This window comes from Anser anser, assembly GCF_964211835.1.
Source record: "Anser anser genome assembly, chromosome: 4".
Lineage (NCBI taxonomy): Eukaryota > Metazoa > Chordata > Aves > Anseriformes > Anatidae > Anser > Anser anser.
Genome location: NC_139724.1, coordinates 33,372,197 through 33,392,758, shown reverse-complemented (window position 1 = coordinate 33,392,758; position 20,562 = coordinate 33,372,197). Strand labels below are relative to the sequence as shown.

The window sequence follows — 20,562 nt, the reverse complement described above, 5'->3', positions numbered from 1 at the left end:
GATTTCATAATTTGGCTTGGGAGCTAAGTCACTTAGCTTAAGTAGTGCTGTTGATAGACAGTGTGGTTCCTGGCATTAGATAGCAAGCCTATATTTGAGTCATGAGCAGAGGCCGCAGCAGCCATCACACCAAATTAGGCCTGGTGCTGCTACAGCCAGACATGGGGACATCTGCCCAGGAGCTGCTCCTCTCCCCCCGCCGTCCTCCCAAATGCACTTACAGTTTTACTGAGTAGTCTCCACTTCCCCTTCTCTTCTCACCTCTCCCCTCCACCCTGAAAACCATCTGGACAGGACTTTTTTTTTTTTTTAGATACATAGCCCAGGAAAACAGCTGGAGATTATAAAACAATTGAATACAAGAAGTCAGTAATCCTTCAAGTAGATTATAAAATAAATTCACATTACTGTATATTACCTACTCGTTTTCAGTATGCTAACGAGTTACCTCATAAGTACTGAAAGCTTTTCAAGATACCCACAGTGGTCTGTCATTAACAGCAAGTGGTCTTTCTCCTCTGGAGCTCTGGGATGCAACACGGAATAAACTGCTGACTGCCAACAGCACAGAAACAGTTAACATTTCCCTCAAGCACTGAATATTTCTCTTTCAGAGCTCTTGTTTCAGGGTGTCTGCTGATTTAAGAAGGAAACGCTATCAATTTATGCTTGGTGCTTCTTTCTAAAGGTGACTTCATTATGAGTTGCTACTCTTTTCCAAAGAAAGACAATTGACAAAAAATCCTGAAGTGGTGAAACAGGAGCACTGATGCTTTATGGAAAGAGGGATGCTGCTACAAAGCCTTGCCCTGTACCAGCACAGCAGAAGCACGCAGCTCGTCACTTTGCTGCCAGTTTCAGAGCCACCCGTTTCCATTAATACTGAGGGAGGAGAGGACGAGGACAGCCCAGCTCTCCGAGCTGCCACGCCGTAGCCACGGAGAGGATGGTCATTTTTCTACAAGTACAGGATAATAGCCAGACAGTTCCTGCTGCACTTCAGACTTGGCAAGGCCGAAACACGACTCCTAAGTGGTGGTTTTTAACCCTTTTATGAGGGATTGCCACACGCAACCTCGCCGAAACTCCCTATCTAATCCCTGTCCCCTCACGCAGCACGCAGGGGAGGCCATGGCCTCTTCCTCCCCTGCTGCCAGGAGAAGCTCCGTCTCGTCTCGTCCACGTAGGTGCACAGCTGCCACTGCAGGGCAGAGTGATATGGTCAGCTCTTCAACACCAAAATCAGCACGTGCAAGTCACAAATCACACCATAAACGCCAGACCTGTCATCCTTTTTGGTCTGAAAAATGCTTAAGTCAGAGCGAATTCCTAAACTCTTTCTAAAGCTTGCTTAATCTCATTAATTAATTTAATCTAGGCCTTCACAGAGCTGCAGACAGAAGCCAGTTTTAGGAAACTCAGTTTCTCAGCAGTATTTTTTGAAAACACCAGAATTTGCCAGAAGCAAAGCAGGAGACCACCACACCAAAACACACACAAGAACTCACGCACAAGGACAGCAGTCCTTCACTTCCTGATCTGAGCATTTCGAATAAGAAACCTTGCAGACCAATTTCAAAGTTGAAGAGAGAAGGACAAGAAGAGCCTTATAAAGATCAACATTCCCACTGTGTTTCGTGTTAACTCGAGAGCCACAACAATGAAGCTATTCTAATCCTTTCTGCTCTCCAGGCTGCAGGAAACAAGTGGATCGGCCTTCATTATGTTTAAGACACAGAAAACACAGATGACTGGCCACTTCAAATGAAAGCTTACAATGTTAGCATAACCATTATCAAATAACACAATTTTTGCCCTCTCAAGCCTCACCCTCCATCTAGAGGCTTATATTAAGACCAAGTATTTACTATCAATATTACCTTTTGAAATATTCTGAAGTCCTTATTTGCTGCCAAACGCGTTTTCATTACCCCGCTGGAGGTCACGGTCCAGATCTCCCTGCACAATCTGACCCACGTCTACAGTTAATACAGTCTGCATGAGTGAGTCATGTGGAAAAATGCTAGCTTAACACCAAAAGGTTATGAAAGTTTAAGAAGCTATTTTTAATTTACATAGAAGCTCATAACAACACACAATTATGTTCCGTGTCCCTGTTACCTTTCTGGTGAAAAGCTGGGTCTTCTTTTAGTGGCAGAAGCTGGCAACATTTAACAAAAAAAAAAAATTAACAAAGGTTGGCTTCATGGAATGAAAGAAGCGTCTTGCCTGTTCACTTTTTTCATATGAGATCATCAATCTGGTAATCCTAGAAGGAAAACTATGCCCTCCAGCCAAAAAAAAAAAAAAAGTAATCCACAACTATCAGTCAGAGAAAGTACTTTGCAAATTGCACTTCCTAGAGAGTACTTTACATTTCCTTAACCAGCAGAGCAACGAAGATTAAGTGAACATCAACTCTAAAAATAAAACAAAAATCCAAAGCTGAACCTAACTCAATGCAAATAAATCACATTTTCATCAACCTCCTAACAAAAAAGACGTGGTAAAAAAATCCACACAAAGATACAGTGCAAAATCCATTCACAAAAATATTCAGCATGTCAGTTCTTAAACGGGGTTTAATAGCAAGAAACAACCTACAAAGCCACTCCGTATTTATATACATTTATATATACATCTTCATATGTCTTCTAGTACTTTCTTCCATGCCTCTTTGACCACATCAGGCATTTAAATCCATTCCTCTCACTTGTTCACATCTCCAAAAACCAGGGATTGATACAGGAAGAATTTAGCTTGTTAGCACTGCCTATAATCAAAAACAATAGCCTAACATTAGTGTCACTCTTAGAAGCAGTGCTGCTTATGCCAGGATGCATGTTTCAAACCCCACACCTCCCATACAGAGGGGAATAGAGGTGTAATTGTTCACGTAGTTGGACTGGGAAGAACAGGAAAACTGATTTGGCTGGAAAACAACCCAGGAAAAGAAAGAAGGCCACACACAAAATCACCAACCTTGCTCACAGTGCTATTTCAATATGACTTTGTCAACAAAATAAAGGTGGACAAGGAGATGGAGGGAAAAGGAGACCGGTGCAGATGAAGGGGACTAGGGAAGGCTGGAGGTGGTGTTGTTTGGGCCAGCATGGTTAGCACGGGAATCCAAGCACAACCAAACCCACGGATACCAGATGCCATAACGATGAAATTGTTTGCTGCTTCATTCCTCACTTCGTGTCTACAGAACTGGGCTAACATTTCCTATGGCTTACATCACTCTGGTAAGGTAAAGGAGTTAAAGACTACACTATTTGCTTGCTATTTATCAGTAACGAGGGGATAGAAAAGGGAGGGTGCAATTCCTGAAGACAGAACATGAAAAAGGAGCTGACAGAAGAAAAAAAATTTTCCCCCATCTTTTCTTGTAACCAAAGTAGAAGGGAAACAAACATTATAGGTTTTGACACTAAGGAGCCAGCAAGCCAAAAAAAAAAAAAGTGTTCAGAATTGAGCAGAGAACTGCAGCAATAAGTATGCAGAGGGAGCTCGAGATGGATGCTTTCTAAGTTGCTGCCTGAAGACCTTCAGAGCACTCCACCTGTTGAATCACCTACAGTTGCCTTTGCATTTGATCTGCAAGCAGACCCAGATGCTACAGGGGAGAAGAGGTGACTTTGAACCCGTAACTTAATGGTAAAGGATAATGAGCTGTCAATGTAATATCCCAAACACACTTCCTTTACGTATTACCAAAACAGATTTTTACTACTGAATGATTGCTAGTTCTCATGTTTTAAGGCGCATATTTTCTCGGATGTTAAGAAGCTTTAATTGACATCAGGATGCACAAGAGCAGCTCAGTGTCGAGGTCACAAGCTCAGAGCTCAGTTCTGCATACGTGTCTTTCCGCGGTCCCTGAACAGTAAGCAGCTGGTGCAGATGAAGCAAGCTGCACAAAGTCATGTAAGTTAAAATGATTACATGGGAGCAGAAATATGTATACAAGGATGTTGTGAAATTCATGATACGTGCCTTTAAACAGCTTTTATAGTTAGGAGAAAGTATTCAGTTCCTCTTCATTTCTGAAGATTTTTGATCCCAGAACATTCAATTCACAAAGCAACTTTGCGATACATAAAACTTAATTGGTTTTGGACTTCACGAAGTACTTCCTCCCTACAGCAACACCGAGCTGAACTTACCCCTATACAGGTATACACGAGAGCCCTAAGTGACAACCACTGCCCATTTTAGATCAAATAGCAAAAGAACCAGTAAAAGATGCCTGATAGTTGGGCATGGATGAGGAGGAGACAGATACCAACACCTTTTTGTAAAGCAAGTAGTAGAGAACCCTTCATTTTGTTCCCTTTTGTGTAGTCTCCATTCAAACACAAACCTCTTCTTATTTCATTTGTGGTAGTATCATTAATATGATGCTTAAGGACACAGGCAAGGTTAATTCCATGTTTGCTCATGCTTTTTTTTTTGTTTGTCATAACACAACCATATCAGCTTCATTTAAATTAAACGCTGTAGTTAATTAATCAGTGTAATTAATTTACCATTCACTATTTACACTTAAGAATTCATGTACTAGAAAACATTTTTTTTTCCTTTTGTCAGCTGGTACAATAAGGGATATTAGCCTTCGTCCCTCTTCTACACCTCACACTCTCATTCTTCTATACAATCACAGCTGCTTTCATGACTTGCTGCACCCACTCCTCAGGAGCCCTAGTATATCCCATGTCTCTCTCACACCACGGCAAGAACGTTTTAAATAAATAATTCTAAGCCTCTGAGGCACTGGCAGAAAAGAAAGCATATTGTCTTGGCACAAAGCAGTAAATTTCTCAGTCAGAAAGCTCTAAATCAGCAAGACACCAGTAAGAGTTCTCATTCACCCACGTTTTCTGGAGTTGTTTTGGTTTTAAATCGAAATACGTTCAGTGTTTCCATTATACATAAGCATATACTGATAAGTTCTTCAGCAACTCTTCACACCATCTTCCGGATTTCCAAATCATATTTTGTTAGCTCTCTCCTTTCTGCAAATACAGTTTCTATTCTTATCCGCTACTTTTTTTTATTACTCACTATTTTAATTCCTGCATATTCAACGTAAATAAGACATCTAACAAGCCTAACTTGTCAACCAGTCACATGTTGAAGCCATTATCCAAAATACTAGTGTTAGGAGCAGAAAGCATTGTATTATCACTTCTAGATATAAACAATGTCTGTAATTTTATTTTTTTCAAGTTTTATTGTAAGATTGTACTTTTATTCTATTTCACACAAGTATAAAAGTTCATCCAAGTTTAAGGAATCAATTCCCTTATTTTTTTCCCCAAAAGAGTCATTTTTCTACTAAAGCTTATATTCAGCTAAATACTTCATAATCTTCCAGTAGCTGGCAAACCAGCATATGGTTAAAAATTTCTGTTAAACGGACAACTTCAAGTTATGTTTTTAAGTATTCCTGTATTTTGTGCACAGAAACCAAATCACTTCAAAAATGCCCGACTCTAAACTGCAGCGGTTGAGGAACTGCTTCATAAGTAGCTCGGTCCGCAACGCAGACAGCTATGTTCTGTAATATCATTACGTGCCTCATTTAAGGCCATCCCAGCAGCCAGTCTCGCACAAGCTTAATGCATAAGCTATCCTGCAAAAGGTCTTCTTTTGTCATTCCTGGAAGCAGACAGCCGTGGCCACTGTAAAGATGGCTCTGTTCTTTTGTGTTGGGGCAATGGCAACTGCTCCTCAGCTTTATCTCACTGAAGGCAAGCCATCCTCCTCAAAGTCAGTCAGAAACAGAAGCACTCTCTTAGCAGAGATTGATGACAACACATTAAAGAAGGAAGGGATGGTTATTACATTCAGTCAGTAGCCACAGAGTTTTCTTACAGAAAGATTTTGACAGCTAAAGAACACTTTGCATGACATCCAGCTCTGGAACAAAATGGACTAACAGGCACAAATTCTCCTTGGAAATGTGCATGGAGTTCCCCAAGGATAAAAGGAAAACAAAGAACATGGAGTTGCTAGTTAAGGTCCCTATAGGAAAAAGATAACTACAGGGTCCCTATAGGGACCTTAAAGCCCACACAGTTCCAACCCCCTGCCATGGGCAGGGACACCTCCCACCAGACCAGGTTGCCCAAAGCCCCATCCAGCCTGGACTTGGGCACCTCCAGGGATGGGGCATCCACAGCTGCTCTGGGCAGCCTGTGCCAGTGCCTCACCACCCCCGTAGCAAAGAATTTCTTTGTAATATCTCATCTAAATCTCCCCTCTTTTAGATTTAAACTCCTACCCCTTGTATTATCACTACACCCCCTGAAGAGTCCCTCCACATCTTTCCTGTAGGTCCCCAATAAGTAGTTTGTGAGTTTGTGTTGTTTAAGCATTAAAGTAAAGGAACAAAATTCTGGTTTGCAATTGCTACCTAATTCATATGCTAAAAAAAAGAAAAAAAAAAGAAAGATCTTTTTGTGGATAATAGGTTAGAAAAAGTAATTTCATTTAATTGCTTAAAATGCATCCAGCCCAAGATTTGAGCAATAGGGAAGGTTACTCAGGAAGGTAATTTTAAATGGCATTCCAAAGACAAAAAATTCTTATTAATCAAGAGTTGCTACAACTACCTAAAGCAACCATTAAAAGCAAATTCAAAAAATCATTTTTAGAATGACTGTCATGACTGTCCCAGGAGATCTATTCTGTACCCCTCTGCCCTTCCCACCCCCCCACCCTCCCAAAAAAAAAGACTACTACTTCCTCTTCTAATACTGAGAAAAAAAATGGTGTTAAACACTTGAAAGACAGATACTGTACAAGTGAAACCAGAGACAATGAAGCAGAAAAAGTGTTGCTTTGCCACTTCACCTTTGCACCTCCTAGTTGAGGTTTAAACATGTCAGCTCATCATAATTTGATTATTATGGAGTATCTTTTGGAAGTAATCAACAAACTCTTAAGTTATCTTCATTTTACTGCGAAGTCTTTTTGCTGGCAAAGTTTACAACGCACGCGGTTCACATACCAAAGTGGGCGCACGAAAAGGTCCAAGCATGGATCAGAGTGGACGGACACACAAAGGCACACAAGCTGCAAGAAGGGGTTCGTGCAAGAAGTGAACGCGATCCGTGGCTGAACCGTCCCTTCAGAAGCTCATTCATTAACTACCAGGGGCTAATGATTCAGACATCTTCCAGGACGGCAGCTAAGCGTTGTGCAAGTAACTCCTGCCTGGCAGCTTCGGAAAGGATAGGAGGTGTCTGTGCTCCCTTCCACAACTTACATCTCCCGCAGAACCAAAATCCAGAAGTTTTTGGAGTTCGGCCTCCTTTGTATTAGGTAGCATAGACCACGTAAGTATCTCGTATGAATTCAGAAATTATGAAAGACTAGCTCCAACAGAAGGCAGAGGCAAGAACATTTCACCATAATTTTAACCTGCTTCAGCTTTACTGAAGACAAATGTCTCTCCATATATCACAAATCCCAAATAAGTGTACCTTAGAAAGACAACTCCTGTGCAGATAAACACCTTCCTACAGTAATTTGCCGCAGAACAGAGTATACTGTACCAGTGCTCAGATTTATATCATTTGTTACAGGAGGCCCGATGTATTAATTTTCACGTCTTAAAAGGAACATTTTCAGGTACTTTCATATGTTCAGGACCTTGTACTGTCACAGAAGAGCAACAGAGACTTGCACTCTGCGTAACAAAGCGACAATTTATCCCACAGACAGTCTTCTACCAGACTCCTCTTGGAGGCACATAGCCATGGGCTATGGACACAGCCTACAAGAACAAATTCTGACTTCTCATCCTGATAATCAAGTTTCCTAACACAGGCAGTCAAACATTGAAGCTGAGCTGTCTAGTGGCATGTCTATCATTGGAGATGCTCAAAACTTTTCACTCCATCTAAGTTTGTGCTGCTTTGAGTGTGGGTCCAGGCTAGATGAACTCCAAAACCCCTCCTAATCCAAGTCACCTGATGAATCCATGAAACTCAAAGGAGGATCAGAAAAAGAGTGTCAATTATCCCACACAGTGGAACAACATATTAACACTCATGCACTGGTATACAGACTGATGTTTGATTTTCACCTATGAAAATGAGGCAATCGCTATAGAAATAAATATTACTTTTTTTTTTTTCCTCTAAATGTCAGTCAATAGTATCTTATTAACTAAAATCCTAATTCCATATATTTTATCCACTTTCTTTTACCACGGACCGATGAGAGACCTTTTTAAAATCTTATCACATGAGCTACACTGGTCTTAATATTTTAAAAACAATTGACAGCTGACCGCCAAAATAGAAAGACCAAATTTCTAGTAAACCATACACAGCATTTGTTCCATATAGTGAAGGTGAAGTAAAGCAGCTACATAAAGATGAAGCCAGTATGATTTAAGAGGCTATCAAGGTGTGATGTACACATCATTAATGATGCTCAAGCCACAAAGTCGTAAATACTCCACAGAGCAGGGGCTACGTACATACTCACAAAGGCAGAGGACGTCTCCTGCTGCTGTGCACGTGCACTGAAGCACATCCTAGCACTTGACACAAAGCTAAAAACAGGAAGACACAGGATGTTTCTGATACACTTGTTTGGCACTCCAGCACACTGATGGGAGTCAGTGGAAGCTGGGCACTCGATTCTCCATTTGATTACTCCTCCAGCACCGAAGCTTTGGCCCTTACTACTGACTATTGAGCCAGACTTTCATTCTGCCCACAAAAAAGAAGAAAAAACAGGTTAGTTCAGACTTAAGGGATCTCAGCAAATCTCTCATTCAGCCGTCTACTGAAGTGACAGTCAGTAGTGAATTCCAAGCAGGTCACTCAGGATTTTGTCCAATCAGGTCTTGAGAACCTCCAAGGACGTGGTAGAGGTTTGCGCTTTGCCATGCAGGTCTGTCAACCCACCTAGATGCTTACGAATCAAGGACATCAGAAAGAGGGATACCATAAGCAGAACTGGAATACAATTCAACAAATGCACTGTGTAATTATAAATGCAAGAGAAGGTCTCATGAGTAAATGATTTTCAAAAATTCTGTGCCATTTTTAACAGTATAAAGCACTTCATGTTCATACCATGTGACACACAAGCATTATAAATACACAATCAACAGCACAGAAAATATTTCAAAGTTACATGGATCAAAAAACATAGAGCCAAGAAAAGTTGGTACCAATAGGCATGGTATCTCCTACACTGACTCCTGAAAGCATTGCCTAAACATTTGGAAAATGCCTTGATACACAAGAAGAAAAAAAAAATCAGCATGCAGCAATAGCCTGACTTAACAGCAAGAGCAAGACTGCATCTGTAAAAGCCTGATAAAAGGCTGCTGCTGCAATCACAATGCCAGATGATGAGAGCTCGGATGAGAGGTTTAGCTATGTGGATAGAATACGAATCTCAGATTTTCTGCAGGAGGAATCAGGGTGACTGCTTGTGCTAGACAACAACAGTAGTTTCTCTATGTGTGGAGACACGCTATTTTTCAAGCCTGTACTGAGACAGCATGAAGTGATGTTGAACAAGGGAGCACATTATTGGTGTTTCTGGCGGTCTTTCTGTCCAGTGGGCTGCTACCGATACACAGTCAGTTCCTTATTACTGATCCTACCACTCAGGCATTAAGCGTCCCCTTCCCACCTCTAAAAACGCGGGCAGTAGGGATGCAGTGGGGATGGGGGTGTTGCTCAGAACACCACTTGGTCTGGCATCCTTATCAGCAAATAACAACAGTGAAAGACCTGCCACTGGGAGGAGCTGCAGTCATACACGATTTCAAATCCTCGCCCTTCGCTCTGGAGAATACAAACCTGAGGACACTTAGTCCTGCACAGCGGGTTTCTTTCCTCCAGCTCTCCTCCTGCCTTCCTGCCTTCAATGACATCTCAGAATGGAGCAATTAGACTTGGACGTAAAATCTTGTGCAGCAAAGACAGAGGCAGTGACTGCTCCCCAACTTCTGGAAGCTGAGATCGACCACACTCTTTAAAGAAGCAAAAGTTAACATTGGAAAACTTGTTAGAAGTTGCCAAGTTCAGAGCAATGGTCTCCTGAAACAGAAAATAAACACATTTTGCTGTTCCAAAGACATAATTTGAATAATTACAGTTCATTGGAAACATCAATTCAAAGCTGAAGAGAGAAAAGCCAACTGAACAACTTCTGAACCTAGGATTTCCTAATATCTACCAAAAAAAAAAGTGTTTGTTGTCGTTTCCTTTTTCCTCCATCATCTCACTACATTGCTTCTTATCAACTTACTTCACTAGTGGCATACACTAGAACAAGGAAGAGATTGGAGAACAGCATAATGCGATATTCAGAGTGTTTACAAAAGCCTGTAAGGTAACTATTGCTAATCTTTAAGATAGATGGACAATAAACTAGAACATGGATGAAGTTTTACGAAGCTCCTCCAGTGTACTCTTTCATTACCAATGTCACAGTTGACATGCTTTCAGCAAGACGGCATCTTACAAACACGCCACAGTACCTAACTCTCAACAGAGCGAAGCTAGGTTGCTAGCACATGCAGTTTTTTTGTTTGCTAAATTTTGTATCAGGAGGTGAAGAAAATTAACATTACCACAGACTAAAGAATTTGCTTCGAATTCTGTCATAAACAGATGTATTTTAAAGTACAACACTGCTGACAGAGTTTAAAAAAATGAAGTGGGCATACAGTTGCATACTTTTTGGATCATCTGACCCCAAAATCCAAACACACTGTAAAATCTTAATGATATGCCAAAACTATTTTCGCAACAATACAGTTATACATCCAAGGTGACAAGAAGGGAAGGAACTGTTCGATAGTAGTGTCTGTCAAGATGACCTCAGATTCAGCTGGAGATTCAGAGCCAAATTTTTCAACTATTAGTGTTGTCTTTATTTTGAAGGAAGAAATGAGACTGCTGAATATTCCTGTTGCTTTTCTGAAATTTTGGGTCAAAGTGGATGTTAATAATTAGCGCTGGTAACAAAGACTAGAATGGGAACACTGACAGTCTTTTCTGATTTCATATAAAGCACTATTTTCTCTCAGACTCAAGAAAAACTACTGCATAGGCCAAAACTTATTGCTGAGTCCACAGCCAGTGAAGAGAGGAATGAAGAGCTGCAGGCCGGAACACAGGATTTGCCCTCTCTGACCTGGAGGGATGCGTCAAGCTCCCTGTGCCCTTCACTACTAACTAAAACACAAATTCAAACTAAGATATGCTTGCTAGAGAAGTTTTCTGCCTCTCCTCCTCACCTTGGTTCAAGATCTCCTGAATGCTCACAGCAGTTTTTCCTGTCTCCTGTCGCCAGTTCCAGACAGGCAACAAACAGCTGATGGATTACACTCTGGTGATGCTCACAGACTTCTCTTTGCAGCCCATACACTAAGGCATTTTCTAGACAAATTAAGGCTTCGATTGTATCCCATGATGGCAGGTGCCTAAGCTTAGGCCTATAATTCACGTGTCTTAGTTTAATCCTGTTCAGTAATTCTTTCCAATTAATTTGGCCCACAGGAACATATGTACGTATCTGAGTACCAAATTATTCCTAGACTTCTATATCTACCCCCCAAGAGCACAGTATCATTATTCATCTCCAAACTGTACACTGGAAATCAGAGTAAAACACTTGCTCATTAAATGGCAATTCTAGCACGACAAATTTTCAAGCTTTAAAAATTAGTATGTCATCTTGTCTGTTTTCTGAAACTAATCTCAGACATGGGAAATGCGCAACATTTTCAAATCAAGTATGAATAGTCTCTTACAGACAGTGATTTACAAGATCCAGACAGGGCATTTAACAGCTCTTAGAAGTCAACCCATCTTCAAAAGAAAGGTAAGCACTAACATTATCTTTTCTCAAAAGGCTGAGCATTTGGAGAAAGTTTCTACAGAGTTCTTTGCAAGCTGCTTACAAATTATAGGCAAAGCCTTCACATCAGAAGAGAGAGAAAGGAATAAAAAGTGTTGTACCTGACATTTAGATTCAAAAATTCCAAACAGCTCGCTTTCCAGAGATTGAGTCACGTAATTGTACCTTTCAAACCCCAGCAACAACAACTAACGTTGTTTGAAGATCCTGCATTTGGTTTCTACGAAGCACCAACAATCTCAGAAGCAGCTACATCGAGGTCTCGGTTTTCTCTGAGGGAAAAAGTGGGCAATTCTAGCAATAACATAACAGCATGAAAACTTGTAGTGACGCATGTCAGCATACCCTTGGAGGAACCAGCCTGCCACTGAGCTTTCAGTGAATATTTATCAATGTCAGTAAGTATCAGTGCATTCCTCTTTCTAGTTTTGGCTTTCAAGATATGAAAAACCACAAGCAGAATCTGCCATCCCTTCTTCAGCTACAGGTACAAGCCATTTGTGTGAGTTCTCTGCAGACGGGAGCAGCTTTAATTCAAGCATTTTACTACATATGAGTTAAGCAGGAGCTTCAATATGAGACATACGCATACAATGGGTAATTTCAGGAGAGCCCTGAAGCTGTATTTTGCATGTGTTATTAGAGGAGTGATAGCCATAGCGCAGTAGAGCTGTATACTGGAACCGACGTTGTTCTTACCAAAGCTGAAGGGTCAGCATTCATTTAGCATGTGATATTTAATGCAGCATGCAGACCAACTGTATAGATTGAAATAGTGACCCAGTTATCCCTGTACTTGTGGCAGCTGAACTACAGGAAGAACGGCCTGGGAGGGGCAGGGGGGACTGTTTGGGTTCTTGATGTGGTCTTCTCCTTGAGGAGTAAGGGAAGGGATGTACTTGCACCTCAGAATGTTGCTTTGAAATTAAGTGTGCAAGTCTTTCACAAGGAAACACGTGGAGAAAGGCAAAGATGGAGCTATTCAAGTGCTCTATCTTATTTTTACCCTAACTATTGCTCACAGTGCACTATAAAGACATTCCTTTTCTTCTCTCTGCCTTCAACCCCTCCAATAAATCCCCTTTATTGGATTATGGATTAATGCAGCAACTATAGCAGTAAGCCGTTTCCATGAGAGTGAAAAAACGTAAGGTGTGAGCCATTAAGCGGAGTAGCTTTTCATTTGGAGTTCATGGGTCTGTCTCGGATACTTTGTCCTTTACAGGAAAACATTGTGTTTCTTCACTAAGTGGGCTTTGAACAATGCAAACAGGACTGAAGTTTAGCACCTGCTAAAACACTCCCACAAACATTAAAGCAATAAACATAACCCCCGTTTTCATTAAAACATCTCATGTCCAGTAAAACTAGAGGCAACTTACTTCAAGTCACTGCTCCCACTAAACAATGAATAGCTGTACACGTATTAATGGCCACATTACCTTAATAATATTATACAAGTTATGGACTGCCATTTGAATCTCGTGTGCTGAACTTCTGCTGTTGCTTGTTTTCCACAAAGAAATAAAACCATGTTGTTATTAAGTTATCACCATGGGCTGTGACACCCTGCAACAAACGTGAATACTCACAGCAGTATTTACCTGAAGACCTGTAAGCATTTTACAGATGTGGCTACGTACTCTTACTTTACAGAGGATAATGCACAAAAAAAAAAAAATGTGGCAATATGCTCTTAAGTAAGACAATCTCAGAGCAGTCAATGGCAGAAGCTAGGAACAAAAAAATCCAGTTCTCCCAGCTATCATGGCACTGCTCTGTCCATATCTCCACTCCCAAAGGACTGATGGAAAAAAAAAAGGCAGCTACATGAGTTAAAAATAACTTGTGATTAGTGAGGGAGTGAAGAAGACTCTGGGAAAACTGAATGAGCCAGAGATTCACTTCAGACAGAACTAAACTCTCAGCTAGGGAACACGAACATTGTAAGGGCAGGTTAACATCCTTCTCAAATTAAATGAAATTGAGCTTTCTAAGGCAATGATCTCAGTCAGGAGAACAGTATTCAAAACACTACGAAGAAAAAGAAAACCTTCAGTAGTCAAACTGATATAGCTGAAGCGATGAAGCGTAGAAAACCTCCCGATCTCAAAAAAGTGAAAAACAACCTTCAGAACTAACTTCAAGATGAGGACATACGCTCTGTTTTTATCTGGGCTATGCTAATGAGTATGAGGTAGCTGATAACCAACAGAGTTGAGAGGGATTTTTTTTGAAGGAAGATGGGAAAAACTGAAATGCCTTTGTTGTTAAAGGAGGGCAAAGAAAGCAATATTTACCTGCGATATACCGGAGTTAGAGGAGTGGAAGAGTACGTGACATTTCACAAAAACACTCCCGAGCCCATGACAGACAGCAGAACTCCGTATTTTAAATAGATATGTCTTCTCAGATGTGTCTTCTGAAGGCTTCTTTAGGCTGACCTTGGTTAAACTGACTATGTAGTTAGTTCATCTTGATGCATTGCTTGCCTGCAAGAACAGGGTTATTACGTCTTTTCCCATTTGCAGATGTGAATTCAGTCTGGTGCTTAGCAGTTATTTGCTTCCCCTCCCTTTACTTCCACAAGAAGTGCACTGTATCGAGTACATTACATTCTGGTGTGTGAATATGTAAGACCCACACATTTTGTTGATTTTACTGGGGAGGAGAGTAAATATTTACCACAGGATGGTGAAGATTCACTGGCAAGCTTTGTATCTGTTGCTCTGCAGGGCCCAGTTGTACTATTTGATGCAAGGTTGCCTGCAAAAATTTTGGCTCTGATAATGAACTTGAAAGTAGATGATTATTAAAAAGCTAGGGGAGAGAGTCAGAGTTAAGTTTCTTCAACGTACATTTTCCAGTATAGCTGGTAATACTTAATCATTTTCTGTATAAATTCCAAGATAGAATGATAACTACAGGGACTTTTCTCACAGCAAGTTTTTACATAATATTCAAAGACATTAGTTTATTCCTCCAAAGGAACAGTCTTCACAGCTATAGGTCTTTCTGTTACGCAAGATGAATAACAACTGCACTCCCACCCCTTCTTGCACATGGTCTAGTAGTTAAGGGCCAAACCGCACACGTTTTATTGTATGTTGTTTTAAAACCAGCAGCCACCTACATGTGTTAGTTGTCTTCTTTCTTCAATATGTGTAGTTTCCAGGCTGCCATTTGTCATTCAAGATGGGTGTTTAGGAAGTTGATGCCAATGAAGAAATATATAATTAATAAGCTAACTGCAGTTGAGTTCTGGACAGCTAAAACTCTGCAAACGTGGTTTGTTTCTTTATTTCTACTTAAACTATCTTTCCAGTGAAAACTGCATCTGAAGTACCACTTTGCTTTGACATATACAGCTAGCATCAGTTTCAATTGCATACTCAAGTTACAAATTGTCCACAGGCATCATAATATCAACACAACCTCAAGACCAGTTCCCGACAGCAACCTATTCAAAAACAAGTTTCCATGCAGTAGGAGGAAGGATTAAAAGGTATTATTCAAAGCCACACAACCTCTTCCATTCCATTACTCATAATGGTACTTGGACGTTTAAGAACTGATGAATATGAATCATGTTTAGCCAACTGCAGCCTCCAAATTAAATTTGGAGTTGACTAGTTCTACAGAATTTTTATAGCACAAATTATACTAAGAAAAAATTCCTATACCTTAATTTATTCTGAACAATTATTTGGCCATGTAACCTTTCAACTGTGTACATTGGGGGGAGCTGAGGTAGAGATCCAGTGGCAAGCAGAGCTGCCGAGGACCATCAGTGAATACCTGCCAGATGGAGGCGCTAACATAGCCTCTGAAGAGGTAGCTCCTTCAAAAATCAGGGCTCACTGAAGTGAATTTTTAGGATCACAGAGAAAACACAAGTGTTTTGAAGATATATAAAACTACTGAAACATTAAAACGTAAAACAAGTGTGGGAGGGCAGAGCTGGGTAAGCAGAGGCAAAGGGAAAAGAGATGCAACCAGGAGATAGGGAGATTGCACTGAGAAAAGAATATAAGAAATGCACTCGAGAGCAAAGCAAACCTCTTTTTCTGCATGCAGAAAGACTGCAAAGATGAAAACTGAAGGTGGTAAACAAAATACTTAGGAAACAAGGCACTATATGCTGGTAGCAGTGAAAAAATCCAGTTGTTTTTCTCATGGAAAGCAGAAGCTAAGTGTTTTTTCCTGCTTAAAGTTACCTTCCTGCAAAAATATGCAAGTTTAACATTAATAACCTTTTCACGCTACAAGATTCAGCAGAAAACACACCTTAAGGAAGTCAAAAGTTACTTCCTCTAAATAGCACCAAGCTAACCAGAGCATGGCAAGCCAGCTCCTCTCCAAACAGTCAGTGATGCACAGGCTCAACGCACTCAGTGTGCTTCTTCCTCAGTCTCTTTCCTAACTTCAAGAACAAGCTCATGGGGAACAAACTGCCTCAGAAATGAAATCTAGATCTATTTACACAAGGACAACTTCACTGCTTGACACTGTCTTTCCCAAAGAAATGGCCTTAGGGAAAACTTCCTTCCCTGATGAATTAAAAATGGATTGGGGTATGAAGCTGCTCTGTAAAAAAAAAACAAAACAAACAAAAAAAAAACCAGTAATTCAAACCGTGTATCGTAATACAAACAGGGACACCACTACGGACTAGGTCCAGCAGGTCATAACCACCAAACATACAACAGGATCCCTACAACAAAACTCAAAGCAGAATGATAACATAAAATGCATCCCAGCAGCTGCTCGCAAACAGCAAGTGCCCCACAACAAACCTGCACGCCAGAAACCACTCTGTTACAGGACCTCTCATCTGCATTGTACTTTCCCATCCAAAAGAAATATATGTATTTGCAGAGAGCAATAAACAACCCTTGTAAAGTGTATTTATTAGGAAAGTTCCTAATGCTTTTAATCATTCTAACTTCACGTGTGACATAATGTAAATACATATGGCAAATCTACCTGAATCTCCAGATTCAATGAGAACAATATTGTTCAAGATACAGAAACATGATCATGTTTTACAAGTAAAATGTTTCTAAAGCAATCTGATAGCTTTGTAGTCCCCGAGCTCATTCTTAATGTCATCCCACCTGATTTAGCAGCCTTTCACTACACAGACATCAACTTCAAGAAATAATTGCCTTTAACACAAGCTCAAAGAACCTAACAAATACCATCTTAGTCTCATCCATACAGCCAGAAAAATACTATTTGCTCATTTAACCAAATTCTTAGAAAATAATTCAAGAAATAAAGCATGGTCACTTAATTCAATCAAAGGCTATGGCTAAGTCATGTGCGTTAACTACTTATTGAAACAAACCAGGCAATCAATATTTAAAAAGAAAGGTTTTTTGGAAGTTAACACACGTTCTACTCTGGACTAAGCGAATACCTACTCAATATGCTTCCTTACAGCTACAATACCAATACCTTCCTACTTTACACACAGGTTCCAAGAAAAGCAGTCTTCAGAAAGTCAGTCTCAGGTTCTCTTGTTTCAGGTGGCTCACTGTACTGAGCCACCTAGCAAGAAAAAGAACAGGAGGGGTACACTGTCTCTTGATTTTTACATTGCTCAACTGAAGTCAGAGAACTGCTTTCTTATTTTTCCCTGCACACTTTCCTTCTTCACAAAAAACTTTTTATTGTGCTTTAACAGAAGGTCAATGGCTATCACTTCTCTACTCCAGCACAATGGTGAATTGAAACAAGAACCCATAGCTGTTAGGACCGACAAAGCAACCAGTATGTCTAAGCCAATAAAGCGATTTGTTCATTAAAGCTACTAATAAAGCAACCTTTTGTTAGTCTATGAAACATCAGAAACCTCATAGAATGCATTTAACTATGCTTTTTCTTATAAAAAGAAAAAAAAATCACAAACTCAAAAGTTCTAAAATCTGTTAACTTCTCCACTTCCTCGAGCTGCTGATAAAAAACCCCTCAGCGCTAACTTTTTGAAAAGACAGGAATTGCAGTGCAAAGTTTCATGCCTCTTTACAAACAGAAAAGTTTAGAGTTCCTGGTCAATGTACTCCCCCCAACACCAAAACCTCCAAATTTCTCATATTAATGATTTATTTTAAGCTTCCTGCTAATACTGACAACCTACTCTAAGTCAACAAGAGTCCAGTAATTCTGGACTGAAAGAAGAATCAGACAAGGGATGCGCTCAGTTTGGGATCCAAGGATTTATTTGGATTTCACGAACAGCAGACATGGGAAAAGCTGCAGTGAGCAAAGACCCAAAGTGCTGCAAGCACTTGTGCTCCTTGCTTTCAGTTAAACCGAAGCCAAGTTTGAACTTTATTCCCTGGTGCTCAGAGATTTTTACTGTTCTCCAGAGCCAGCTGTAGCATGACTATGGCAACAGACTTTTTCCAAGCAAGATCAGTGTTTTGCCCTAATAAACTCAGCAGTACAATATCAGCAATCCTTGAAAGAATGAAAGTGAAGTGTCCCCCATTAGTCACAATTTCTAAACTTGCTTCATTAACAAGTCAGCTCCATTGTTCTCTAATCAGAGCCTGGGCCAAAAAAGCAACTTTCCATCTAGTCACCATCAGCTAAGCAAAAAAGCAGGACAGATAATTCTTCTAAACCACTATATTTAGTATCAGTGAAACACATTTTACCAACAGTGAAATGCAAGTATCGCAGCAGCGTAGAACATTACTGCAGATAATAAGGCAAAACAAGGTATGGGGTGGGAAAACGTACGAATATACACTGAATTACTCATACATAAAGCAACGCAAGCCCCACTGTCCTAGTGGCAAGTCAGCGTAGAAGCAAACTCAAGTGATTCTTCTACCATCATTTCTCACCTACTTCTTTTTGTCAGGCATAATGCTAAGCTACCAGTTTTAATATACACGTCTATCCAAGTGAAAATATGTAACAAGCTTCAGTTTCACCCTTGCTGCTGCAATTTCTCAGGGACAAGATTCCCAATTGTTTCCCTGAATGTAGCATTTGAATTCTCAGCTAAAGTTCTTGTAACAGAATGACAGTAAAATATTTGTCCACACAGAGATACTTACAATTAGCCAAGGTTCTGTCCTCTGTTATTCAGAAAAAAAAAAATGAGTCTGTATTTATAAAATAAACATGTCTGATATCTAGAGCAGTGATAGCATCCCTCCCCCTACACTGTGACTCTCCGTAGTGAGCCATGAGATTATATCCTCCTTCTCGAATTGAGTGCTTATTCTAACAATAACACTTCAATAGCCTGTAAAACTTTTCAATTAAACAGTCGTCAAGCAGCCTGATAAGGCACAAAGACAACTGATAGCTGGAACAAGAGTCAAACAACAAGTTTTGCAGCCCTCCTAGCTACTGCCAAACAAAACATTAATCAATGAGTAGTCAAGAAGCAAACAAACTACCACTACCTTTCTTAGCAAAAGTGGACAGGTAATTTTACTTAATTGTACAATTTCAACCATCTTCAAAGTTCAAGAAGAGCTTTAAGTGAGAAAGTTAAAAGTCTTCTGAGTGCTATTGCACCACTGTGGAGTATCAGCAAAGAAAACAGCAGTACAGTAACTACTGCAAAAACAGACTCTAGAAAGAGTTTCACAACACTTACCCTAAATGCTCCTGACAAGTAAACAAACATGACTTCTCCAAGTTGTTAAAAATAAATTTAATTATAATGTTTTCCTAATTAAATTATCAATCCTCATTTTGCTAATTGCCCCTGACCAAGTCTTTCAAGAGAATTTTACGGTCAGATGTTTATTTAGGCTTCAAAAAATTCACACAAAAATGAGGCTTCCTCCATAACACAATATGCTGCCTGGTATTTGTGATCAACTGCACTTTTTAGTTTGCTCACGTTTCAAAATTAATCCCCTGCCTCATTTCAGTTCCAGTCCCCTAACAGTAGGGAGTCAATGGGATTTATGCTCCTAAGTGACCTAAGAGTACTTGAAAATCCTGCTCTTCAGAAATCAAATTTGTGCTCTTCCAAATAAATAAATGCAAGCTTCGACTAATAAAAAGCTCCTGGTATTTTTTATTAGCAATGAAAAACTGACAATCGTTTTTGTTCTGAGGTAACTAAAGTATGTCACTAAGAAGTTCAACAAACATTTGTAGCTATCAATACAGCAAACATTTATGCACACACACTGCTTTCCACAGCTATACTTAAGACCAATTTTAAGTCTATAGTTCCATGACTGCAGGATGAGGCCTGAATTTAATTAATCTGTCCTTACCATGTATTTAATAAAAATTAATATTATAACCTAGCAGTAGTGATAAAAGAAATTTAACCAGACTTAAAATGTGTCATAAGTGTCTTCAAATTGTGATAGCAATTGTGACAAAAAATGTAAGATTATTTCATATCTTGCAAAACTGACACCCAGTAAAATAAAGGCTTTAGAGGTTTGCAGAAAACCACCAAGCGTTAAACTTACCTTTCTTCACAAAGGTACTCCTATCCACAGCCACAATCAATAAATGTAAGTTGACAAGGCACTATCAACAAAGCTGAACAAAAGGCAGCTTCAATTACAAGGGCGGAATTTTTGTTTACTTTGCCTGGTTGCAACAGTTGAAATATTAACATAGGAAATGAGCTATTTATTATTTCGGAAAGATCCTGTTTTG

General features: G+C 39.9%; 1 protein-coding gene across 3 annotated transcripts in view; it reads right to left on the bottom strand.

The window, feature by feature from the left end:
* Nucleotides 1-20,562, bottom strand: part of FBXW7 (F-box and WD repeat domain containing 7) — a 167,971-nt gene that overhangs the window by 136,122 nt on the left and 11,287 nt on the right. Inside the window, exon 1 of one of the 3 annotated variants that reach the window (XM_083836375.1) lies at nucleotides 9,840-20,341. The exons of the other annotated variants lie outside the window; for them this stretch is intronic. The gene's annotated coding sequence lies outside the window, so the exon portion shown is untranslated. Of the gene's footprint in view, nucleotides 1-9,839; nucleotides 20,342-20,562 lie in introns of those variants that run through there. 3 annotated transcript variants of the gene reach the window in all.